The following is a 5,602-nucleotide window of genomic DNA, read 5'->3' on the forward strand; positions in this document are numbered from 1 at the left end:
ACCCCAATAACAACAAGCTCTTTCCGTATTAGAAACAGCGTGCCTATCCGATTCCAACGGATTCACCCGAGCCTGAGCACCCTTTACCACATAGACGACATTCCGATCGACCGGGTGCTTTTGTATCGCCTATCCGATTCTCGATCAGAGTACCCGCCGGTGCCGAACCACGTAACGGAGTCCTTTCTTTATCCAAACTTCCTAAATCCACTAGCAGCATCAAAAGGGGTTTCATTCATTCTAGACACTTCTGTCTCTAAGGAGAGCGACATTTCCCCTTCATCTGCTATTAGATATGCGTCGCTGTCAACAGAACTAATGTCAGAACCGTCAATTTCCATAACAGTCCCAATTTGTCCATGTGTAAGGAAAACGGCGGCTATTAATTTTTCGTTATCTCCTGATGCATCATCTAAGTCTGTATTCTCAACCTTTTCAGAGTTTACGGGAGGCAAATCGTTGGCGCCTACGACATCCTCCTGCAACCGCTCAAAAGGAGAGGCGTCTGTGTTGTCCGTCGGAGTATAATTCGTTAAATGAGCGTTGTTCGGACAGGAGGAAACTTGTACCACCTGAGAAAAGTTTGGAGGATTTCGGGACAAAGCATCGGCATTGGAATTTATTTTTCCGGGTTTGTATATTATGTCATAGTCGTACTCATTCAATTTAATTCTCCATCTCATGATTCGGGACGTAGGATCCTTTACGTTATGTAGCCAGATTAATGGCCGGTGATCGGTAACTATAGTGAATTTATGTCCATATAGATAGGGTCGGAAATGCTCAACAGCGAACACAATACCCAATAGCTCTTTCTCTATTGTGGAGTAATTTATTTCTGCACTGTTTAGGGTACGGGATGGATATGCAATGGGGAGATCTTTTCCAACTTGTCCCTGGCTTAAAATAGCTCCTACTGCATAGTCCGAAGCGTCTGTAGTTACAAGAAATGGTTGATTGAAATTCGGAAATTGAAGCAAAGGTTCTGAACAGATAATATCGCGTAATTTTTCAAAAGCAGATTGAGTAACTTCGTTCCATACAAAAGGTACGTCACTTTTTAAAAGTCGAGTTAATGGTTTAGCGATTTTAGCCATCTGAGGGATAAAACGACGATAATAGCCAATTAATCCTAAAAACTGTTTAACGTTTTTCTTTGTTTTGGGTAAAGGAAATAACTTCACGGCACTAATTTTTCCAGGGTCAGGTTTCACACCTTCTGAGGAAATAACGTGACCCAGATAACCAATTTCGTGGCGAAGAAACCTGCACTTCTCAGGCTGCAAAGCTAGGCCAGCGTTCTGCAAACGCGCCAAAAGAGTTCTTAGTTTACGTGAATGTTCCTCCAGTGAATCAGCATATATAACAATATCATCTATGTAGACAAAAAGCTCAATTCCTTGTAAACCTGACAATATTAAATCCATACATCTCTGAAACGTGGCAGGAACATTTTTTAACCCAAAAGGCATCTTATTAAACTCATAATGGCCATGAGGGGTCGAAAAGGCGGTCTTTGCTTTTGATTTAGGGTCCATTGGAATCTGATGAAAACCGGAAGCCAAATCAAGGATACTAAAATATTTTGCTGCTCCAAGTTGATCCAGTATATCAGTAATATTAGGAAGTGGATAGTTTTTTCATTTAATTTGCGATAGTGGATGACCATGCGCCAACGTGGTTTGCCTGACGGACCGGATTTCTTTGGGACCACCCAAACAGGTGAGTTGTAAGGAGAGGCCGATGGCTGAATTATATTATTTTGTAACATTGAGGAAACTTGTTTCTGTATCTCTTCTTTATGAATAGGTGGAAAACGGTATTGCTTAGTATTTATAGGAATCTCATCTGTTGTGACGATTGCATGATGAAGAACTTTAGTGGAACCTAGTTTTTCTATTGGCAAATGGAATTGATAAGAGAATTCATTGATAATCTCCAGGATGCTAGCACGTTCGACTTCGTTGAGATCATTCAGTTCTAAAAGTTCAGCTATTTGAATCAACCTGTGAGCATTGGTTTTTTCCCGATTTAACTTTGAATCTGTTGCACAACCTGAACGGGGTAATAATGAGCTTTCTGAAAATTCTTCTAACTCAACCGGTGGTATGGTTACATTTACGTAATTGGAATTAGTATTAATTGCGAAAATTTTTGCAAACCCGTTCCGTTGTGTAACTAAAGCTTCTCCTATATAAACACCTGGATCTGTAATTAGTCTCCTTATGTAACCTACTTCAGTTTTAGATTCTTTAATTGGGACGGATATGAGTGTCTTCGTACGAGGAAACAATTTAAAAGAAGATGATGAGAGAACAAAAAATTCATCATCAATCTGTAGACTATTTGGCATACTATTTCCAAATCTTAATACTGCATCTTGGTTTTCTAAAAATGGCATTCCCAAAATTCCTGCCTCGGCGATGGGGAAAACATCCTGAACAACTTGGAATTTAACGTTAATGTCACGAACTTTGATGTTAACCTCTCCGCAGGTAAACACTCCTCCTGAACCTATACCGGTGAGATTGTAAACGACACTAGTATTTATCTCTACATTAGAAACTATTCTCTTGTGTTTTATTAGATTTAATTGTGAGCCCGTATCAATGAGGAAGTCAGCAGATCCTCCATGGAAACAGCTGTGAATCAATTTTATCATCGGAGAATGCCCAATGTTTTTTATTTCGACCTGGGAGCAGGTCCGACGGGTTTGAAGGGAGCAATCCACGGTTCGTTCCGCGCAACTCCCCGACGTGGAACGCCCTTTGAGTTTAAATGTCCCTGATCCCTGATTTTATGAGAAGAAACACCTTGAGGCTGAGGTGAGTTCTGACCTTGTTTACTAAAACAACGCGCTTACACATGACCGGTTTTTTTTGCAATATCGACATCTAATTTGTTCTTGTCTTAAAGGATTTCGTCGCGTTTCCTGAATTTGAGGACAATGACTTTGCAGGTGTCCCACTTTATTACACCGAAAACATCGGCGGTCATCAAAATCTATTTTACGGACATTCGCGTTCCCGATAAGAGGCTGTGAAGATGGAGACAATCTTGATCCTTCGACCGTTACCGATTCTAATCTGCGCGCAATGTCAATAACAGCTTCAAGGTCCGGTACTTCTTTACTATTTTTGTCTTTAAGCATTATTCTTAACATTCCGTTCCGAAGACCGTTAATGAATGTAGCTATAGCTGTATTGTTCAATAAATCAACGACTCCACTTAATTGTTCAGAATTGTATGTGTCCTTGGCTACTTCTATTTCGGTATTTAATATTTTGCTTACTCGCGATACGAAAACCTCTACCGAATCGTTAGTTCCCTGTTTCAATCCCATAAATTCCTCGTTAATACTATGCATATTAAACGAACGCACGTATGCCCTTTTAAGTAATCCAATTAATTCATCTAATGTACTTGGTTCCCGGCGATTGGAAGTACTAATTTTGCATGCCCCCCGATTTTACCACGAATTAAAAACAGAAGACCAGCTCTATCCTCAGGCTTTACTTTGGAATTAATTAATTGACACTCCTTAATAAATTCAGTCAGAGAACAAGATTTTCCATCAAACTGAGGTATCAAATTCTTCACTAAAGAGAGACGAAGATATGACTCTGGAAGCGTACTAGATGACTCTATAGAGATTGGAGTATTTTTAGAAACAGCAGCAGCAACCACAGTTGAGGACAAAGGTACATCAGTTATTGTGCTATTAAAGGGGATAGAAGTACTATCCGTCATAACTGTATCAATCCCCTGGGGTAGTTGTCGAATTGGAACTAATCCTAATTCTTTCGATTGCAGATCGGTAGTTGATGCCCCGGGAGATGAAGAAGATTCTGCATTTGATGAATTTATGTTTAATTCCTCTACCAGAAATGTATTTTCCCGCAGGCCGATTTTGCGACTCCTTTTGGCGCGCATGTACTTTAACTTATACGGCGGCATTTTGTCAAATTATTTCTAACGGTAATTATAAAAATAATACTCTATAGTCCAATTACTTATAAGATAGACTTACAGTTTGGTAAGGCGATCGGCTAACGCTTCGCAATAAATCACGTTTAGGTTTCACTTAACGAGTTTTCTATTTTCAAACACCAAATTTCTTCCGTCGGTAATCCGTTATCTCGGTTGGCCTTGAATCACGGGGAGATCCTCTGGTTCTGTGATTTGATGATGATCTGCTCCGGAATAGACGCTCTCATCCAATTCATCCGTGGTCCGCTGCTTCTGACTGTCCTCGGCTTCGTGAGAAGATCCCTCAGGTCTCCGGATTATTTTAATCTACCTCTGTTTCCAAGTCGAGGAGAGGTCCAATGATGATGTGAACAAGGTGCATGTGATTCCGGTGGATGGCTTGCACGGCAGCCGAAATCACCTGTCTCCGGTATTCACCCTACGCTCTTGAGGAAACCGTGCCAAAACTCAAGAGGGAGAAGTTGCACTAATGTTAACAATGTTCGCTTATATTATAAAAGCTCAATGAAGCAGTCCGTAAAACGTTCAGTTATTTATTTAACACACACCCGCGAGCCGGCAAAGTTATTAAAGCGTACACAAGTCTAACACAATCACTTTGTTCTGTTTTGCGTTATTTACAGTTATTACACTGAATACACTTTTTTTAAATTATGCCGTTTTAAATTTATCACCTTTAAAAGTTTATCCCTTTTTGAATCATCCCACCGCTGTCACCAATTTGTTGCGCGTGGATTTCAGGTATCTAGGGATTTTTGGATGTATGCTACGTGGGTAAGGTGCCCGTGGAGCGCTAAAGCACTCTGCTCGCGGCGCAAGTTTTAATAAAGTACACTTTATTTTTAAGGAAGAATAATAGTTTGTATTTCTTTATTCACACGAAGTGTATCTAGACGGGTTGAAGCTTTGAATCGTTCTGAGCTTGGCGGTGAAGATCCTCGATCGAAGTTGGCTGCTATCTCCTCCTCGCTGGATCCTGAATCCTCCCTCAGAATCATCTCTGGTCCAATGGTGGAGGGGCCCATCCTTGTCCGGAGGCGGTCCCTCTTCCTGGCTTCGGTCCACCCTTGGGCGAGCGGAAGATGGTGGTGCTCCGCCAAGACTCGAGAACGATTCTGTGCACACGTGCTAAGAGAAAGCGTGGGATCCAGAGAAAGCGGAGAATAACAAAAGGTCTCGCGCTAGCGAGCCAAGGCAACCCTTAAGAGAATTTACGACCCTCTGTAGATAAACAGGATGTCGAAGAGTCTTCGACAGTTTCAAGAACCAACATGATTTTCGTTACGAGTAACGAATTAGATACGGCCCGCAATAAATTAGCTCTTTAGAAATTTCAAGTGTGACAGTCCTATTTCTCCGGATTTCCAACTCTCTCCCAGCACGATCACCCGTGTTGAAAGTTTTACAGTATCTTATCTCTTGTTTGTATATTCCTTTGAATTTTGGCTCCTAATTTATGAGCATTGATATAACATAATGCAGACATGCTGCAGTCATACTCTTATGGCATCGTCGCCATATTACATTTCATTCAGCGCTAGTGATTACAAGCTTGCGGCTAAATTCACATGATATCACACACATACATACAAGCGAGGTTCGCAACAGTATA

At 41.0% G+C, this 5,602-nt stretch overlaps 1 long non-coding RNA gene across 2 annotated transcripts; it reads left to right on the top strand.

Moving 5' to 3' along the window:
* The first annotated feature begins 3,022 nt into the window (after positions 1–3,022).
* LOC123988253 lies at positions 3,023–4,168 on the top strand. Of its 2 annotated transcripts, XR_006829802.1 has the most exons (4): positions 3,023–3,115; positions 3,555–3,701; positions 3,814–3,978; positions 4,078–4,168. It is a non-coding gene; the product is annotated as an uncharacterized LOC123988253 (long non-coding RNA). The 2 variants fall into 2 exon arrangements; XR_006829803.1 differs by lacking the exon at positions 4,078–4,168 and having other exon boundaries at positions 3,814–4,071.
* The last annotated feature ends 1,434 nt before the right edge of the window (positions 4,169–5,602 follow it).

This window comes from Osmia bicornis, chromosome 10 (genome assembly GCF_907164935.1).
Source record: "Osmia bicornis bicornis chromosome 10, iOsmBic2.1, whole genome shotgun sequence".
Taxonomy (NCBI): domain Eukaryota; kingdom Metazoa; phylum Arthropoda; class Insecta; order Hymenoptera; family Megachilidae; genus Osmia; species Osmia bicornis.